Source organism: Dipodomys merriami, unplaced genomic scaffold (assembly GCF_024711535.1).
Source record: "Dipodomys merriami isolate MVZ:Mamm:240054 unplaced genomic scaffold, mDipMer1.0.p SCAF_4, whole genome shotgun sequence".
NCBI lineage: Eukaryota > Metazoa > Chordata > Mammalia > Rodentia > Heteromyidae > Dipodomys > Dipodomys merriami.
In genome coordinates, this window is record NW_027205603.1 from 42,418,762 (window position 1) to 42,439,564 (window position 20,803).

General features: G+C 40.6%; 1 protein-coding gene and 1 pseudogene across 1 annotated transcript in view; one reads left to right on the forward strand and one right to left on the reverse strand.

The window, feature by feature from the left end:
* The window catches only part of Slco5a1 (solute carrier organic anion transporter family member 5A1), a 125,892-nt gene that overhangs the window by 83,523 nt on the left and 21,566 nt on the right, over window positions 1-20,803 (reverse strand). The window lies entirely within an intron of this gene.
* LOC138805783 (large ribosomal subunit protein eL6 pseudogene) lies at window positions 14,465-15,275 on the forward strand (annotated as a pseudogene).

Below are 20,803 nucleotides of genomic sequence, written 5' to 3' on the forward strand. Positions count from 1 at the left end.
ATCTATATGAAAATGCAAAGGGTTTATAACATTCAGAATAATTTTCCAAAAAAAACCCAAAAGACTGGCCAGGCACCCATGGCTCACGCCTGTAATCTTAGCTACTCAGGAGGCTGAGATTTAAGGATTGTGGTTCAAAGCCAACTCTGGCTAGGGAAGTCTGTGAGACTCTTGTCTCCAATTAACCACTAGAAAATGGGAAGTAGCACTGTGGTTCAAGTGGCAGAGCACTTACCTTGAGCTGAATTGCTCAGGGCCAGCTCCCAGGCCCAGAATTCAATTCCCATGACCAACAACAACAATAACAACAAAAGAACAAAGTTAGATACCTAAAACTACCTGATTTTGAGACTCAGAAAGACCCTGTTACAAGGGTGAAGTAGTACTAGCTCAAAGATAGACAAATAAGCCAACAGAATGGAAAAAGCAAAACCACAAAAAACACATGGTACGCACACACGCGCACATACAATTGATTTTTTTTTTGGTTTAGGTTTTTTTTAACTGTATTTTTTTTGTCTTTTCTTTTTTAGTACTGGGGATCAAACCCAGGACATTGCACTTGCTAGGCAAGCGCTTTGCCACTGAGCTACATCCCAGCCCCACAAGTGATTTTTTTAACCAATGAGCAAAGGTAATTTCCTGGGAAAAAGACAGCCTTCTCAACAAATGTCCTTATTACAAGAAAACAAACTCAGAATGCAAAACCTAAGATAGATAAATTGTAAAAGAAAATAAATGGAGAAAATATTCTTTTTATTAATTTGTTATTGTAGAGTTGATATACAGAGGGTTATAGTTACATGAATCAGGTAGTGAGTAATGAGTACAATGCTTTTTGAACCATCTCTCCCCTTCTGTCACTCCCAGTTTTTCCCTCTCATTCCCACCCACAAGATATGTAGTTTATAAGAAAATATTCTTGAATAGACACTTTGCTGAAAAAACGTGTTATGGAGGTGTATTATGTGTATGAAAATAGTATAATGAAATCCACCAAAAACTTAAGAGTAGGGAGATGGTTAAATTTTTAAAAAGCATAGAGATGGATAGCAAATAAGCTATCTATGACCAGCATTATTAGTCAAAGCAGTGTATATTAAAACTATATGAGATATCTCTGAACTCCTCGAAATGGTTTTAAACTACAAAGACCATATGCAATGGTTTCAAGATTTGAAGCATGACCTGGGCTTGCTAGGATGCATGAAGCCCTGGGTTCAATTCCCCAATACTGCATAAACAGAAAAAGGCAGAAGTAGCTCTGTGGCTCAAGTGGTAGAGTACTGGCTCAAGTGGAGAGTACTAGCCTTGAGCAAAAGAAGCTCAGGGACAGTACCCCAGCCCTGAGTTCAAGCCTCAGCTCTGGCAAAAAAAAAAAAAAAAAGATTGTAAAATAGTAAGAATTCCCATGTACCACTGGTGGAAACATAAAGTGGTATAGCCACTTCAGAAAACATTTTGGTACTGCCTTCATGTAAATATATACCTGCCATATGATTCCATTCCTCTACTTCTAGGTATTCTTACACTAACAAGAAAGCCTACATCCATACAAAGACTGAAATAAAAATGTTCATAACATTTCATTCATAGTCGCTAACATGTGAATGGACAAGCAAATTGTACTTGTATTCATATCATAGAATACTGCCCCATAATACAAAGCAAGGGACTATTAATACATGGTAAAGCATGGATAAGTCTCAATATATTTTTTACAAGTACTGGGGTTTAGAACTCATACTTCTCCCTTGCTCAGGTGAGCCTTATCTGTGGGTTATTCTGTTCTGAATATTTTTGAGATGGGTTCTCACTTTTTCCCCAGGCAGTCTGATCCTCCCTTTACTCTTCCTGCCATCGCTGGGATGGCAGGTAAAAGCTGCCATATTCATCTTTTTATGTTGAAATGGAGGCTTGTGATATTTTTTGCCTCAGCTGGCCTAGAACTGTAGTAGTCTTTCTGATCTGAGCCCCGCACAGAGCTGAGACAACAGGTGTAAACCTCTGTGTCCAGCTGCCAATTTTTTTTCTTTTTGTCAGCCATGGAATTTGAACTCAGGACCTGAGCACTGTCTCTGAATTCTTTTGCTCAAGGATCGCACTCTACCATTTTGAGCCACAGCTCCAAATCTGGTTTTCTGGTTGTCAATTGGAGATAAGCTCATAGACTTTCCTGCTTAGGCTGGCTTTGAACTGTGATCCTCAGATCTCAGCTTCCTGAGTAGTTAGGATTACAGGAGTGAACCACCAGCGCCCAGCCCAAAATAATCTTAGTAGAAGAAAGCAAACAAAAAGAATATATTGGCACATTTAATTTATAAAATTACAGAAAAAGCAAGCTAATATCTAGTAATAAAAAAATAGATCAGTGGTTAACTTCTTGTCAAAAAGAAAAGAGAAAATACAGAGATATGAGATAACTTTTGATGAAATTGGATGTGTTTCCAGCCTTGATTACAATGATGTTTTCATGAATGGTAAGGGAGGGAGTTAAGCTAAACTCTTTGCAGCTGTGTACATACTTACATAGAGTTTATTTTGTCTATTTTACATCAGAAAAATATAACCCGTGTCTAAAATTGGATTCTTGTGAAGTTTGCACAACCCTGTGCATTTACTAAAACTCATTAAATCACACATCTGGAATGGATAAACTTTATGTTACGCAAAATCATTTTTAAAAACCAGACCAGAAATTCAAGACTTTAGCTCAAAGGCCTGAATAGTATGTCTGAGGCCCTGAATTCAATTCCCAGTACTACAAAAAAAATTAAAAACAAATAAGTAAAAAGTAGACCAGAAGGAAACACATTTATATGTTAAAATATGTTTGTTTAGGGAATATGGAAAAGAACTTTCCATACTTTCAGTGTTTCTAATTAAATCAAAACAAGAAAAACATGTATATATACACATATATATATGCATATATACATATTATATTGTTTTGTTTATATATTTTATGTGTGTACACATTCACACACACACACACACACACACACACACACACACACACACACACACACCTTAACTGGGAATTGATAGATCACCCTTGTAATCCTAGCTCTCAGAAGGCTGAGGTCTGAGGATCACGGTTCAAAGCCAGCCTGGATGGGAAAGTCTATGAGACTCTTATCTCCAATTAACTACCAAAAAATCCAAAAATGGAACTGTCCTTGAGCACAAAAGCTCAGGTACAGTTTCCAGGCCCTGAGTTCAAGCCCAAGACTAGCACATGCTTCATTTGTTCCTCTATTACAGGGCCCTCTTCAGGGTTACCAGTACACAATGAACGTTAGTAAATCTGAGAAAGAAGCGCTGGGCATTGGTAAGATGCTCCTCCAATTTTTCTTCATGATGAACTATTATAATAAATCAAGGGTTGGCAGGCTGCCAGGCAGATCCAGTAAGTAAAGTTTTATTGGAATACAGCCACACAGATTTCATTTACATACTATGTGTGGGGCTGGGTATTTCCAACAGTAATAGTGTAACCCACACAGCCTAAAATACTGCCTATCTAACCCTTTATAGAAGAAGCTGACTGAATTTTTTAAAGTATCAGCTACCAATAAAAATTCTAATTTTCATCACTAAGGTAGTTGTAATTATCTAAGCTATGGATATAAACCACAGAGGATCTGGTAAACTTCCATTTAGATGTATATCTGAAAAAAGCCACTTTTCCATAAATGTCTAAGTTTTAATAGGTAATCTAGGTCAAAGTTATAAATGTAGGTATGATTGTACATACTTGTAATCCTAGCACTCTTGGGAAGCTGAGTTCAAGGTCAGTCTGGGCTACATAATGAGACCTTGTCTCAAACAAATAATAAATAAGCCAGGCACCAGAGGCTTGTGCTCTAGGAGGCTGAAATCTAAGGACTGCAGTATGAAGCCAGGCAAAAAAGTCTGTGAGACTCTTATCTCCAATAAACTACTAAAAATAAATCCAGAAATAAAGCCTGGCTCAAGTAGTAGAGCATGAGCCTTGAGCAAAACCATCTGAGAAACAATGCCCAGGCCATAAGTTCAAGCCCCAGGACCAGCACACACACACACACACACACACACACACACACACACACACACACACACGCACACGCACACACACACGCACACACGCACACACACATCATCATCATCATCATCATGAACTACTTGTATAAATATAAAAGAACTACTTGTATACAATGGAAATTTATTTATAAAGTCAACTTTTCCAAGATTGGCAATTTCTCAGTGATCCAATTTGTAAGTGTTTAAAACCCCAAGCAATATTTTAGTTGAACTGATTCATGCTAAAGTTAAATAATATCAACACTATTGTTTAAATGACTACCTGCAGAAACCACATTAGACTCTTCGCATCACTTGTTCCATTCAATACTTTATTTAAAAAAATCTTTCTCCTAAATACCCTGAGTTCAGTCCCCAAACTATATATTTAACTTTCCGATGTACAGCTAGAAAAGCTGAATCCTAGAGACACAAAAGAGACAGCAACTAATAAGGCAGAGCCAATTAGAATGAGGCTTTAATGGAAACCAAAGCTGATCTTCATTTCATTTAAAATCATATGGCTTCCAACTTAAAAAAAAAAAAGACAAAAGTGACAAGTAGCCTTTAAGTCACTACTAGTAAAGAAATTAATCTTGTAAGAGCTGAAAAACCTCAAAATATTTTTGTAACTGTTAGTAGCAGGAGTCGTAAAAACATTGGCCATGAAAAAGGAAGCTCATTATTTAGATTTTCGTCTCCAGTTTCATCACTAATTGGCTGCCTAAGGATGACAAGAAAATGTACATTATGTGCAAAACGCATCCCAAATATGTTGCATGACATTTATTTCAGTAATTATGAGGAAGACACAGTGGAAAATACCAGCTGTTTAGTTATCTCCTGGGAAAGGGCAAGTCGCTGCCAGGAAGCAGCGCTCAGGTAAACAGGCACAGTATGCCACAGCCCTGCTCTCTAGCCCTTGGAGAAGTATGACTTCCATAGGAATACCCGGACACAAGTGCTATGTGGTATGCAAATGTCCCTATGGCCATTGGCATCACACTGCCCATCCACTGGACATTACAGATATTCAAATGATAGAAACCCTTCAGGATATTTTTACTGTTACACTTTTTCCACAATCCAGGAGAATTAGCACTAGCACAGTAAGAATGCCTACACTGAATGTCACTGGAAGGCTTATTCTATGTTCAGCAAGTGTTCAAAGTCAAGGTCTATAGTAATTGAGGGGAGAGTGGTTACTAGGACATTTGTTATTGCAAGATACTGCACTATGGCCTTCGATGGATTTTCTCAGTGGATCTCGATGCGTTCCTATGTGGAAGGTGCTGTGATTGTTTCCACTTGAAGTATTACCCTTTATAGACACTCCCTTAGTGAGAGAAAGAATTCATCTGATTGAAGATAAGCCCTGACTCAGGCAATAAGAAAGATCTTGTTGAAATACCGTTCTACTAAGTTAATATGTGTAAGCCATTTATGTTTCTTTTCTCATACAATACATTTACATACAGTGCTGTAGTAAATTCTCATTTAGAAAGCAGGAGGCATTCTGCAGTTTACTCTTGTGAGAAAGAAATATGATAGATGGCTATTTTAATACCAGGAATTTTGTTTTAAAATAAAAAGTGATATCCAGTGTTTTAAGGGCAGTTATGACTGGACTCAGCATTCAGATACATGAATGTGTGTGGGTCCCTTCCAGACAGGCACTGTGATCTTAGATAAGTTACTCAGTTGCGCAATAAATTGGGATTGTTACTCATCTACTTCCAAGAGTTTTTGAGGATAGTGAAGGAAAAAGGAGTATATAAAGTCCTTAGCACTCACTAAGTGCTCAGTGTAAGCTACAACAATTTTATCTCAACTTTCATTGTGAAAATTATGCTCTTGAGACAAAACAGAACTTCAGTGTATCTTTAGAGCCACAAAAGGATGATGATTGATAATGATGAAGGTGATGTTTTGTGATGATGTTTTGATGATGGTAATTTTTGTGTTAAGTATATTTTATGATTTCCAAAGTCTCCAAATATAAAATTGCCTAACTTCCCAATAGCCAGAATATTCAATTACCCAAAATGTACTATTCCTTAACCATCAATCAATTAGGAGTCATTTTTGAAGCTGTGCTTTATGAATACCTCCTGTTAAATAGTGAGTGAGTGGTAGGGGAGTCCAACTTCCATCTGAAAGGGCATGGTGAACCATGTGTTGAATAAAATCATATGAAAAGGATAATCAGGATGGCATTCTACATATTTCCACATTCATAAAAATGTATGCTTAGAATGAATCCTGGCTGGGCACTGTTGGCTCATGCCTATAATCCTTGCTTCTCAGGAGGCTGAGCTGGGGGTTGGAAGTTTGAAGCCAGGCTAGGCAGGAAAGGCCAATTAACCAACAAAAAGCTGGAAGTGTATTTGTGGCTCAAGTATAGAATACTGGCCTTGAGTGGAAAAAGCTAAGAGACAGTGCCCAGATCAGGTTCAAGCCCCAATATACTCCTCTCTCTGTTTCTGTCTGTCTTTGTCTCTCTCTGTATCTGTCTCTCTGTATCTCTGTCTCTCTGTCTCTCTGTCTCTGTGTGTCTCTGTCTCTCTGTCTCTGTCTCTGTCTCTGTCTGTCTGTCTGTTTCTCTCTCTCTCTCTCTTTCTCTCTCTCTCTCTCTCACACACACACACACAGAATAAATCCTAACATAAATGATGAGTGTGCAGGATAAGATGTATTAGTGCAGGTGAATCAGTTAAATCCACCACTGCTGGGGGATGGTATTGGGGGAGTATACACTGGAGAACAAGGAATAGATGGGAACTCTCTGAGTCTTTCTCTCCTTTTCTCTGTGAGCCCAAAATCTGTTTCTGTAAAAACTAAAAATGTAAAATAAATAAATAAATAAAGAAGGTAGACCAGTGGTTAGGAGAAAATACTTGCAAAAGACTTGTATGTCTTTTGTTATGTCTAACAAAAGACTTAATTATATACAGGCTGCATAAAAGGAATTCTTACTACTTGAGGTTGGTGATTTAGCTCAGTGCTTACCTAGCACATGTTAGGCCCTGAGTTTGATCTCCATCACAAAGAAAAAACAAAAAAGTAGTCTTACAAACTCAGTGGCCAAATGATATTGAAATAGGCAAAAATATTTAATATTTTTCCAAAGAAGAAAGTACCAAGAAAGCAAATTGTCTATGAAAAGATTCTCAGGATTGTTAATCATTACATAAAGGAAGATGCAAGCCATGAAAAACTTCTATCACCAGTATGGCTAAAATTAAAAAGATATGAATTCAAATGTTTTTTTTCTTTCATGCGATTGTTTCTAACACATTTATAAGATGATTTCTTTGTTGCTTTGTATGTCCCTCCCCCACAGTATAACCCCTGCTTTCACTATATTTGATGTCGGTATAATTTGTGGGGGGAAGGGGAAAAACAAATCGTCTAAATAGGGATACAGGTGGACCCATTGCAACAATGAGATATACAAGTTGTTATGTCGAAAATGAACTTTACAACTTTGGTGGGGGCAGGGGGGGAAGCAGGGAGGATTGGGTGGGGGGGGGGCGGGGGAAGGATGGGAAGGGTAAACAAAGGAGGAGGCTACAATGCTTGATAAGAAATGTACTCATTATCTTGCCCATGTAATTGTAACCTCTCTGTACAGTATTTTCACAATAAAAAAATAAAATAAAATATTAAAAATAAAAATTAAATTAAAAAGACCACTATATTAATAATGGTGAGGAAATGAAGCAACTAGACCTCTCATGCATCATTGGTGGGCAATGTAAAATGGTGCAGCCATGCCGGAGAATGGTCTGGTGGCTTCTTAAAACTCACATATACATTTAAGCCCAACATATACCAAAATCAAACCATTAAAAATATAAACACTAGTGGTACTTTTCTAGTAGAAAGATACAGAGAATGTATAGTCAGTCCTGGAGCTTGAACTCAGGGCCTGAGCAGTGAACCACAGCTCCACTTCTGGTTTGGGATAGTTAACTGGAGATGAGAGTCTCATGGATTTTCCTTCCTGAACTGGCTTTGAACTGCAGTCCTCAGATTTCAGCCTCCTGAGTAGCAAAGATTACAGGCATGAGCCACCAGTGCCCAGCTCCATTTTTCTTTTACTGTTTTTTTTTTTAAAACCATGGAAGTTTCACTGTGATATTTACAGGTATTTTCATTGTGATATTTCATAGTTGTGCACAGTGTGCTTTGAACAAGTTTACTCCATTATATTATTATATTTCTTTAAACCCTCTTTCTCCTTCCCCTCATTTTCAAATGGTGTTTGATAGGTGCCAGGATGCTATCTTCATAGAAAGGGACAGACACACAGACACACAGACACACAGAAGAAAGTCAGAGAAACAGAAAAAGATGGTGATAGACAGAGGTTCATCACAGTCTTTTCTTCTTTTCTCCTGTTAATCTCTTCTGTAGTTAGTCTTCCATTTCTTATTAGGGTTTGTTTTTTTTAATTCGGGAGGGAAATTGTGTGTGTACCAGTCCTGGGGCTTGAATTCAGGACCTGGGCACTGTCTCTGAGCTTCTTTTTGCTCAAAGTTAGTGCTCTACAACTTGGACCATAGGTCCACTTTTAGCTTTTTCTGAGCAGTTAATTGGAGGTAAGAGTCTCACAGACTTTCCTGCTAGAACTGGCTTCAAACCTTGTTCCTCAGACCTCAGCTTCCTCAACATTACAGGCATGAGCTACCAACACTCTGTAGTACTTTTTTGGGGGGGCGGAGGGGTCCTCCGGTCGTGGGGCCTGAACTCTGGGCCTGGGCGCTGTCCCTCAACTCTTCAGCTCAAGGCTAGTGCTCTACCACTTGAGCCACAGTGCCACTTCCGGCTTTTTTCTTTTTGCTTATGTGGTGCTGAGGAAACAAACCCAGGGCCTCAGGCATGCAAGGCAAGCGCTCTACCACTGAGCCACCTTCCCAGCCCCACTCTGTAGTACTTTTTTAACAACACTTTTGCCTCTCCGAACTTTAATACTATTAGAGGCATGCAGGGAAAGTTCAAAAGTAGATTTAAAAGCAAGTAAACAACATAAACAATTTCAAATTATTTCAGCAGACAAGCTGAAGACAGGTCAACTCTTAGATCTCCTTTGACCAAAATTACATGGTGACCATCATCCCATTAAGGCAACATGGCCTCTTTTACTTTGTGATCATGCCCTAATTTTGAAATATGTGTTTACTCTGACTACTACAGCAAGGAGAACTTAATTTCAAAAAACAAAACCCCTTGGCAGGGGTCAAGGTGTTAACAGTAAGTTACACAGTAATTTTCAGAGGGTAGAACTAAGACATGGAGATCTTTGCAAATCTCATTACTTGTGCTAGCCATGATCGCCAGCAGCAGCCAGGGTGCATGTCTGTCTTGCCACTGAGTGAACATTAACCCTAGCTATTTGAACTCATTCTCATCCAAACTGTGCCAACTCAGCTTAAAAACTGCTGGCCCAAATTACAGCTCATGGGATTTTTATCAACATATGACTTGGAGAGTCACAAACATTCTAAGACCAAAATAATGTAGTAATAATACCTTCCATCTCCGGTGAATAATTCTTTCTAACAACCTTGGTATAAACTAATTACCCACATAATTATCACTTTAATGTTCATTTAGGTCTGACAATGAATCAGAATACTGTAACAATATAATGTGTGAGCAGTTTATTCTTTAATTAAGATGCTTTTCGACTGTGCATCTTAATTGCGGAATAAGGGACGCAAGCCAACTAAATTCAGTGTCTTGGTATAATCTAAAATTATCATCTCACAAACATGAATGTCTCACAAACAGCAAGTGTCTTAGGTTGAGTTTCCCCAGAAGCAGATTCTAGAACCAGGATTTGAACACAAGTAATTTGATCTGATTCCAGAATATTTGCCTTTTGTGTTTAGGAATACCATACACCATTTCAACTCATTCAAATGCTACCTGTATCAGAAATATTCCCCAAATAATATTTATCTACTGGCACACACATAATCCACTCTTCTAGAACTCTGTGTGCATGTTTGTCCCCCAAGAAAAAACAGCTTATTTCTCAATCAGTAGAAAGCATCCTAGGACACATAAGCTGGCATAAACTGGCACTTCTTGGTCAAGGAGCTTGCCCACTGTACAACAGTACAGTCACCCTCAGCCAGTGAACGGTACACAATATCTATAGATTGTTGGTTTTGCTCTTGTTCATTTATTTTGTGTTCTGAAAGCAATGTAGACCCAGACTATTCAAAAACCAAGTGGTAAGTAATAGTGCTAGATATGTGGCCAAATAAATAACCTAGAAAGGAAATCAGCATGGAATCTGATAGTAATAAGCTTGTGTTTTGTTTTATTGGTACTGTGGCTTGAACTCAGAGAGTTGTGCTTACTCATCAGGTACTACCTGATCCATGCTTTCAGTACTCTTTGCTTTAGTTAATTTTCAGGTAAGGTCCTGCTACCCCACCCCACCCCCAATTCTCCTATGCCTGCCTCCTACTTATGGCCCTCATGTAGCTGGGGTGATAGCACAAGCCACTACGACCAGCTTATTGATTTACAAGGGGTCATGCTAGCTTTTTGCCTCAAAAAAACCATGCTAGCTGGTTGCCTCAGACTGTAATTCTTAGTGAAATCTACCTTCTTAGTAGCTTTTAAGTGTGAACCACTCATTGTACCAGGCCCAAGTGTCTCTCTCTTGAAGTGTTATGAAGGAATGGGTGGAGGACACTGAGGTCAAGGACCAGCAGGCCCACAAGACTAGCAGGAAGCCCTGTGACATTCTAGATCTCATCATGCCCAGAGTCCTGGAAGACTGAGGAACAAGTACATGCATAGATGCTGGGAAGAGCTATGGACAGGATCAGGGCCTGGTTTCAGGTACTAGACAAACAGAGCTATTCACAAGGCTGCCTTTATGCATAAGATGTTCCCTTACCATGTCACCTACATCAAATAAAAATAAGCCAAGGCATGTTACAGGCTCTCGTCCGTAATCCTAGCAACTCAGAAGGCTGAGATTGCCAGCCCCAGCAGACATATCATGAGATTCTCAAACTCAATTGACCAGCAAATAAGCCAGAAGAGGAGCTATGGCTCAAGTGGTAGAGTGTCAGACTTAAATGAAAAGGCCTAGCTTCAAGCCCCAGTACTAACACACACACACACACACACACACACACACACACACACACACACACACACACACACACACACACACACACACACGACTTTTTTCATCTACTCCTCCCTTTACACACCCCAAGTTGGTTCACATCCCCCACTCTCTTCTTGTTCCCCATTACTGTGGATAATTCAGTTTCCTGCCTTGACATTTATATGCTTTTCTGCCATCCTAACTAATTCATTCTGTATTCACAATCTTTTTTTTTTTTTTTTTTGGGTGGGTCTTGGGGCTTGAACTCTAGGCTTGGGCGCTGTCCCTGTGCTCTTCAGATCAAGGCGACCGCTCTACCGCTTGAGCCACAGCGCTACTTCTGGTTTTCTAGTGGTTTATTGGAGATAAGAGTCTCACAGACTTTCCTGCCCGGGCTGGCTTTGAACCGAGATCCTCAGATCTCAGCCTACTGAATAGCCAGGATTATAGGCGTGAGCTACCGGCACCTGGCACAATCTTTTCTTATGAGCACCTCTGCCCTTCTATATCCTAATTTTACTAATCCTTAAAGATCTTGCTTAAATCTACACTTGTGTGAAATGTTCATGATTTTTTTCTTAGCAAATGATAATAGCTCTGATCTTCCCATTTGGCCTTAATCACACAGACTTCTGTGCTCTGGTATGGAAATGGCACCAACCTGTGTCTCTTAAGACAGGTTGTATCTGTCTTCTTTCCATAAGTATATTGTAGTATTTTTGAGGTTGCTTGCATTTCCTAACACCTTAAGAGCTCTTCATGAGAAAGATAGATTGGGTGAGAGACAAGGTATTTGTAATTTTTTTATAAAAATAAGTGCTAGACTAACAAGATTTCCTTTTTTAAAAATGTAAAGACAGAATTTTGATGGAACTACTTTCCTTGTTGACTTTAATTTTTGACTTTACTATTTATAATGCTGTTTACCCTGACACCTGAGTGTCTCTTACTGGCCACTTAATTATTCTCCAAAGCAAGCCTTCTGGAGTCACTTAGTGGAGAAGGTCATTAAATTGTTGTATATTGAATTTTTTAATGAAATCAAAGAAACCGTATATAGATTTCCAGTGATAAGCTAATGCCTCTGTTGTTAATGAACTGGATGTTGTCCTACTGGGTGATGAGGTCCCTGGGGAAAATTGTGTGTTTTCCAACATCCCCACGATCCCAGTTCTCACCTGGGTCTCTGGCACATAGTGGGTACTTTCCATTTGGCAGGAGATAACAGAGAGCTTCACTAAAGGCTCAGAAGGGAGGAAATACTATATCATTTTTATAGTAGATGAAATGTATCATGATTTACATGTGTCTTTCTTTCTTTCTCTTTTTCTTTCCTCCTTCCTCCTCTTTTTGCTTCTTTCTGCTAGTACTGGGGTTGAACTCGTGGGCTTGATCTCTTTCTTTTTCACTTGAGGCTGGTGCTCTACCACTTGAGCCACACCTCTAGTTCTGACCATTTTGCTAGTTAACTGAAGATAAGAATCTCTTCAATTTGTCTGACTCTGAAAAACCTCAGATCTCAGCCTCCTGAGTAGCTAGGATTACAGATGTGAGCCACCAGCTCTCAGCTAATGTTTTGCTTTAAAATGGACAAGCACAATTAAGAATGACTGTAAAGTAATTATGTGCTATTTACCAACAAGTATCTTTCCTCTCCTGACTAAGCTCATGCATGTAATGGATTTGCAGCACCTATCCATGTTATGGTGACTGCTGCCATTCTGGTTTGCAGAGTTCATGTGTTTCCTTTTCTCTGTACTGTGGAGTGCTGGTGCTGAGCTGACTACATCATGTATGTTGTCCTCAATTTGTTTTCCACTGAAATTTATCTAAGAACCCCCAAGGCTGGCCCTTCCCAGGTGGCAGGCGATGATTGGGACCTCAGATAGTGAGCAAAAACATTATACAAAGTAGCATCTAAAATTCTGGTATCACTGTGTAAGCATTAAAAGAGAACCACAGCTTCAGTGTCTCACGCCTATCATCCTAGCTACTCAGGAGGCTGAGATCAGTTTGTATCCAAGGCCAACCCTGGGGAAAAGTTTGTGATACCCCTTCTCACCTAACAAAAATCTGGGTGTGGTGGTGCACTCCCGACACCCCAGCTACAGAAACACAAATAAGAGGACAACAGTTCTGGGCATGAAAGCAAAATTGCTGGTGACATAGCTCAAGATGTAGGGTGGCTGCCTAGGAAGTATGGTCCTCAGTTGAAGAAAGAAGGGAGGAAGGGAAAGAGGGAAGGAGGGAGGGAGGAAGGGAGGGAGGGAGGGAGGGAGGGAGGGAGGGAGGGAGGGAGGGAGGGAGGGAGGGAGGGAGGGAGGGAGGGAGGGAGGAAGGAAATGAGGAAGGAAATGAGGAGGGAAGGAGGACAGGAGGAAACCCTCTAGCAGTCCAGATGTCAATGGGAAACATTTAAACTAGATTGGACAGTGGTTCGGTTGATCAGTTGTGTGAAAGTTTCAGGAGAAAGAATTTATAAGGCTTGGTAAGCAATGAGACCAGAGATCCATTGGCCTCAACAAGTAGCTAAGGCAAACATTTATTATCAAAACTCATAAATGAAATAACAAAATCAAGATGAAAAACTGGTTTAAGAACAAGTGGAAAATCAAGAAAAGCTGGTCAAAATTGTGACCCAAAAGCAGCAGTGATAGGAATTCATGTGGAGAGTAGCATATACTCATCTAGAAAAAGACCACTAGCATTTGGGGAGTTTTTGTTCATTTGGGGTGTTTTTTCTTTTCCTTTGCTTCCTTTGATTTTTGTTTTTGTTTTTTGTTTGTTTCTTAAGGCAGGGCTTTAGCCGGGAGTCATTGGCTTAGGCCTGTAATCCTAATTACTCAGGAGGCTGAGATCTGAGAATCATGGTTTAAAAGCAGCCCAGGCAAAACAAAAACAGCCCAGGCAGGAAACTTCACTCAAAAAAGCTGAAAGTGGAGTTGTGGCTCAATTGATGGAGCACCTACCTTGAGAAAAAGAAGCTTAAGGACAGTACCTAGGCCCAGAGTTCAAGCCCAGGACCCACCAAAAAAAAGGGGGGGGTCTCCCTATGATGCCCAAGCTGATCTAAAACTCCTCACTTCTAAATAAGTTTGTTTCTAATTATAAAGTGATTTAAGTGTAGTGCAAACAAATCGGGCACCAAAACCAAAAATAACAACCACTCGGAATTCTCCTACCCAGAGATGACCACTCTTAAGTATGCCATCCTTTTTAGCCTTTCTTCTGTCAAGAATAACCACAAGAAATTTCCCATCTTGCAAGATGGCGGGTGAAAAGGCTGAGAAGCCGGACACTAAGGAGAAGAAACCTGAAGCCAAGAAGGCTTATGCCGATGGCAAGGTGAAGAAGGCTACCCCTAAGGCTAAAAAGCCCAAGAAAGGGAGTCCCCACTGCAGCCAAAGCCGGTCCTGGACCGAGGAACTGGCAGATACTCCCGGTCTGCGATGCGCTCCAGAAAAGCCATGTATACAGAGGAAGTACTCGGCTGCTAAGTCCAAGGTTGAAAAGAAAAACAAGAAGGGTCTCGCGACTGTCACAAAACCAGTTGGTGGTAACAAGAACGGAAGAAGCCGGGTGGTTAAGCTTCGGGAAATGCCCAGATACTACCACGGAGGATGTGCCTGGCAGCTGCTGAGCCATGGCAAGAAGCCCTTCAGAGAGCACAGCGAAGGCTGCGGCCCAGCATGGCTCCAGGGACCGTCCTCCTCACCCCCTGCGCCCCACGGAGGCAAGGGAGTGGTCGTCTTTAGGCAGCTGCGCAGAACACACCAGAAGTTTGTTATTGCCACCTCCACAGAAATCGGTATCAGCAAGGTGAAAATCCCCAAACACCTCACCAACGATTGCTTCATGAAGCAGCAGCTGCAGAAGCTCAGACACCAGGAGGACGAGATCTTGGACACACAGCAAAGAGAAATACGAGGTTACAGAGCAGCGCAAGGCTGATCAGAAAGCTGTGGACTCACAAATTCTACCCCAAATCAAAGCTATTCCTCAGCTCCAAGGCTACGTGAGATCTCTTTTTGCTCTAACAGATGGAATTTCTCCTCACAAAATAGTGTTCTAAACTTACTGAGACCCAGTGCTTATAAGATTACAACCTGCAATCCTAGTTATTGATTCGGCTTAAATCTGAAGATCACTGATTGAAGCCAGTCCAGGCAGGGAAGTTTGTGATACTCTTATCTCCAATTAACCAGTAAAAAATCAGAAATGGAATTGTGGCTCAAAGGTAAAGCAAAAAGAGACAGGGCCCAGGTCCTGAGTTCAAGCTACCATACCATCACAACACACACACACACATGCATGTGCAGATACACATAAGAGATGGAAAGGTAAGGTAAAGTGAAAGAAGAGCTAAAATTACTCTCCTTGACATATAGTAACAGAATTATTCTTTGCAACAATGTGGTGAGATGGGCAATACAAATTATTATCATAAAGAAACTGAAGCTCAGAGAGTTCAAGAAACCTGTCCCCAAATAACAGCTAGTAAATAACAGAGAAAGGCTCTGAACCCAAGCAAGCCAGCCCCAACCTCATGGTCTTAACCATCATGAACATTCCTTTTTTATGATATACTTCTATAACATATACCAAAGTAAAAAGGTAGTAACAGAACCTGTATACATACATTCTTTCTTCAACAAAGTCTTCAAAATATGTTGCTTCACAGGAACAAAAAATTCCTAGGAGCTCAAAACCAATGGTTCAGATTACACCTATATCCTAGCTATTCAGGAAGCTGAGATCTGATGATTGCAGTTCAAAACTAGGCAGGCAAGAAAGTCCATAAGACTCTTATCTCCAATTATTAAGCACACAAAAAAAGCTGGAAGTGGAGCTGTGGCTCAAGGGGTAGAGCACTAACATTGAGCAAAAAAGCTCAGGGACAGTGTCCAGCTGCTAAATTCAAGCCCCAGGGCCAACACACACACACACACACACACACACATACACACCCTCAGTAAAAGTCCATAAAAGGGGCACCATCTGGTATCTCCTCATTAAAGTAATTGTTTATCAAATCACTGCTCTCCCTTCTGTCTTGTAGGGACTGAATTTCTCAGTTTGTTAAGTCCAGTAATTAGGACTGACTAGCTAGTGCTGCAGTACAAGCAGCCTGAGGTATCTCAGGACTTAAAACCACAAAGGTGAGTTTCTTACTACCAAACCTAAAGCCTCATACAAACTAGGCATGTACTCTGCCATTGAGCGCCCCCCCCCCCCCCGCTTCTTCCCTATGACTTCCAACTCCAGAACATACATTGATTGTCTCAGAAAGCTGCTGAGGGCATGGCAGAGCAGCTCATATCATGCCAGTCAGAAAGCAGAGAGAGGGAGAGTGCCTGCATTTATGGGCCTTCTCCTCTCGCCCTCTTCTCTCTCTTATTCTATCTAGGTTCCCAGCTTTTGTGATGGTGCCATCCCTATTCAGACCAGGTCTTCGCCATTTAATCTCTCCTGGAAATCCCTCACAGAAACACCCAGAGATGCAGTTTACAAATCTCTTAGATGCTTCTTTCTTTCTTCTTTCTTCTTCTGTGCCTGTCTTGGGGCACTGTCCCTAAGATTTTGTACTCAATGGTAGTGTTCCACCACTTGAGCCACAGCTCTACTTTCAGCCTTTTTGCTGCTTAATTGGAGATGAGAGTTAACAGACTTTCCTTCTGTGGTTGGCTTTAAATTGTGATCCTCAAATCTCTGCCTCCTGAGTAGCTAGTATTATAGGCAGGGGCCACCCTATGCTTGGTCCTCCTAGGTGCTTCTTAATCCAATCAAGCTGGCAGTGAAGATTAACTATCACTAAGGGAGAACCCCTAATCACCTCTGCTGTCACTTTATTAGTTTAAAACTCACATCCTGAGTCCCTGGAGTCCTCAGGTCCAAATCACAACTTGACTAAGATTCTATTATCATCAACATCCCTTTAAGGCACAAATTCAAATATAGATAACTTACATTTGTAAAGCTGTAACACAAATGAACATTTCAGTCCTCCTTTATATGCAGCAAATGCTGCCAGAAAAATATTAGTCCAAAGTAACTCTAGCTAGCAAAAAATCAAAGTGTTCATTATTATTATTTCCTCAATAGTTATTGACAAAAATACCAGAAAAGGATACATGTCACTATTTTGAGATTTACTGCTTGTATTCAAATCAACTATGAATTTCATGAAAATGGAAAAGGATGTTAAAATATTTTGCCACAAAATACATTACCATTACTTTATACATTCCTTCATTTCTTTACCAACATGTGATGGTTTCAAGTTCTACATTTTCTGGCAGATTTTATTTTAATTACTTGTCTGCAAGAAGCTTTCATTTGCAAGCAACAAAATAAATCCACATAGTGGTATCTGATGAATATATTTACATGCATCTTCCACAGTTTTTCCTCTAGCTTAACTAACACAAAATCTGTCATCCAAAAAAAACTGACAAAATCAGTAGTCATTCATCCAGAGTGACAAGAAGACCCTTAAAGAGCTCATGGCACCACCTCTTTATCTGAGTTCAGGCAACATGCCCCAGGTCCACACTGACAAAAATGTCAGAGCAGGCTGAGCACTGGTAGCTCATGCCTGTAATCCTAGGTACTCTAGAGGCTGAGATCTGAAGACTGTGGTTCAAAGCCAGCCCAGGCAGGAAAGTTCACGAGCTTCTTATCTCCAATTAACTACCAAAAGCTAGAAGTAGAGTTGTGGCTCAAGTGATAGAACACTAGCCTTGAGTAAAAAAAGCTCATGGACCGTACCTAAGCGATGAGTTCAAGTCCCAGCAGAGACTCAAACTTCATCTGCCTTATCCAAACCCAGAATACTTTCTACCACCCAAGTTGCCTTAAGGTTTGTTACCATGGGCTAATCACTTGGTTCTCCTGGTCTCGTTTCTTTAGATAGAAAGTGAGAGGGTTCAACAAAGATAAGGAAGTAAGGATTGATTGAAATTCATGTAAGGACTGATTGCATTCATGCATGGAAATGTTACAATGAAAGTCTCCCTTTTATAACTAATGTATGCTAAGAAAGAAAGAGATATGGGGGAAGGATTAGGGAAGGGAGGGAGGAACACATCCATAGATCAAGACTTCCCAAGTAGGTTTCAAGAAACACTATTCTCTGAAATGGCGGGGCAATTAAAAGATTCATGGTCACATAAAATTAAGAAAAGTAAGTATCTGCCTCTTTCCCTGGAGGTTAATGAGTATTTGCACAGGTGCTATGGCTTCAATGTAGCTTGTTCTCCAAGGCTGGTGTTGGGAGCAGGACACTCAGTGTGGCAATGTTGACAAGTGCTCTGACTGACCTTTAAAAAGTGAACTTAGCTGTATATTGTGGCTGCCTGCCATCCCAGCACTCAGGAAGCTGAGGCAGAAAGAGCATGAGTTCCAGGCAGCCTGGGCTGCATAATGAGACTCTGAGACAGACTCTCGGATTGCTGGGTCACTGGGCGCTCCCATGGGAAGGATTGTCACAACTCTGCAGACCCCAATCTCAGTCTGGCTTTCTTTCTTACCATAGTGTGACCTTTCTCATACACGTTCCCACCGCATGCCATACACCTCAAAGTGATACAGCCAACGGGGCCCTTGAGAGCTAGAGAGATACTGTTTAGACTTTCAGCCTCCACAGTTACCTAAACAAACCTCTTTTCTTTACAAGTTGGTCTTGGACATGTTGAAATAGCAATGGAAAACACACTAACACCAAGGGCTAAAGTAAAATAATGATGAATTCTGTGTGTTCAAAACTTACTTGATCATAGGAATGTTTGCATGTATGCCTCAAACGGTTCCTCTGCTCTCTATGACTACTCTCCTTCCTACCATCTCTCTAACTCCAGGAAGATTAAGCTTCTTCCTGCTGAGTTTAGACCTGTCCATTACTCTCCTGACCCTACCACTGCTCCTCTGCTCTAATTGCTTTTTCCTGCCTTCCCTACAAAGTGTTCTACTCTTGTATTCTTTTTCTACACAACCTTCATCCCTACTGAGTACCACACAATGTATTGTCTGTCTCTTCCTCTGAAATAGAAGCTGCTAAAGGCAAAAACAAAAAAAAAACCCTCTGGCTTGCTCTAAAATGCAACCTAAGCCAGCAGGAGTGCACTAAACAGTTGGTGAACAAATGAAGCCTGTGAAATCAGTTTCCTGTAGAACACTCATAGAGAGCTGTAACTACCCTATGGCACCAGTGTCATTTGGACACTTGGTAGAAATGGAACTTCTCAAGCTCCATCCTGCTCCTACTGACCTGACCCACCAGGGTGAACCCAGCAATCTGGATTCTCTGGATGAGTCTGATGATCACTTGGGTTCTAGAATTACTGATCTAGATCAGTACAAAAAGAAACCAGTACAAAAAATTCTAAAATTCTATTCATGAGCAATTCTCTTACGGTACCCTACGCATTTGACAAGGGAATGTATTCGTTTCTCAAGTTTTCTTAGAGTTTTAAGATTATCATATGTGGCAACATACTTCTTTTCCTTCTAATAGAAATAAAGCTCTAATTAACACACAATGTCCCACTGAGAATTAATCAGCTTCACAGTTACCTCAACACACTTGAGGGCCATTTTACCATCTGCTATACCTAAGAAGAATCAGTTACCCTGGAACAATTAAAGCTGGCTAATAAAGGTTACAGGCCTCGAAATAAAAAGGAAAGAACATTCACACACATACAAGCGTGCCACCACATATGCATGTGTATACAATTTTCTCATCATGAATTATGAGTATGTATAATCACTTGATTATAACATGGAAAATCCAATTTATTTTAATAGTGAGAAATACCCTGGAGGAAACTGTATAAGCACACATTTTTATCTATTTTCACTTGTTTGCTTAGAAGAAACAATAAGAAATTGTTAAATCAAAGTCTTATTGGAAGATGCCAAATAAAATACACTGTACAAGTCACAATGACTTCTAGGGCCCTCCATGACCAGACCCAAGCACATGGTCATGCTCACCAGGAAGATGCTCCATTCTTTTTCAGGTCCAAGACCAGGACTCAGACCTGGCACTTTCACTCATTGGCTAGCATTCTATCAACTGAGCCATACCTCTAACTCCTATTCTGCTCTTTTCCTACTTCCTTCTTCCCCTATCCCCATCACAACCTTCTCTTCCTTTCTGGTCTGGTCCACTCCTGCACCTTAGTCAAGATGGACATCGAGGGGCAGGACTACCACCCCCAGACCTCAAGGCTGTCTCCCTTTTGAGACTTTGATGGCAGCTAATGACAGACTGGCCACCAGCCATAGGAACAGTACCAGACTGCATGACTGTCCTCCTACCTGTGTGCAATCCAGGTGCATCTCTAGTTTCAATAAAAGAAGAGTGGGACCTAGCTATTTCATCATCCTCCCCTACCACTGCCAGAGCCTACCATCTTGCATCGTGGGCTTCTCTCTTGTATTCAGTGATACTCAAAGACTAGTTGAAAGCTAATCTTTACAGTCCTCAAGGAAATCCAGTACCCCTGCTCCATCACATACTTAGGTAAAGAGGGTAAGCACAACAAAGTAGACAGAGGGAATCTATACATGTAAGAATCTTGTAATCAGAGAAGGGGG